The sequence below is a fragment of the Alligator sinensis genome, unplaced genomic scaffold (assembly GCF_000455745.1).
Source record: "Alligator sinensis unplaced genomic scaffold, ASM45574v1 scaffold1311_1, whole genome shotgun sequence".
Taxonomy (NCBI): Eukaryota; Metazoa; Chordata; order Crocodylia; family Alligatoridae; genus Alligator; species Alligator sinensis.
Window position 1 is genome coordinate 400,977 of NW_005843018.1, and position 475 is coordinate 401,451.

At 48.6% G+C, this 475-nt stretch overlaps 1 long non-coding RNA gene across 1 annotated transcript; it reads left to right on the plus strand.

Annotated features, from left to right (window-relative positions):
- The first annotated feature begins 6 nt into the window (after positions 1-6).
- Positions 7-475, plus strand: LOC112548219. Its single transcript, XR_003092028.1, has 2 exons — positions 7-172; positions 261-475. It is a non-coding gene; the product is annotated as an uncharacterized LOC112548219 (long non-coding RNA).

Consider the following 475-nt stretch of genomic DNA (forward strand, 5'->3'; position numbering starts at 1 on the left):
TGTTGCCCCACACCAAACAGACCTACAATTAACTGATGAAACTGTACTAAATTATTGCAAGGCATTAATGAAGTATGCCAGGTCTGTTCATTCACAGGTCCAAGAAGCCTTACCTCAAACACCGGATGTTCCCCGTCACAACCTTGAACCAGGAGATTGGGTCTATGTAAAGGTCTATCAACAGAAAAGCGCACTTCAACCCAGATGGAAGGGACCTTTCCAGGTACTTCTGACAAATAATTCTGCTGTTTGTTGCCAAGGTCACCAAACGTGGACTCACGCCTCACACTGCAAGAAGGTATCACCTCCATTGGACCCTGAAGCAGCTGAATTCCAACCAAGGTTGGGACCTTTCCCTGAGGCCAAGGACAAAGACCCTCAGGACCTCACTCAGGCAAGTGAGGAGCATCAGGGTGCAAGTGCTAGTAACCTCTCCCCTGAACCCAACACCTCAGCCCAGCTGGATTCATCAGTT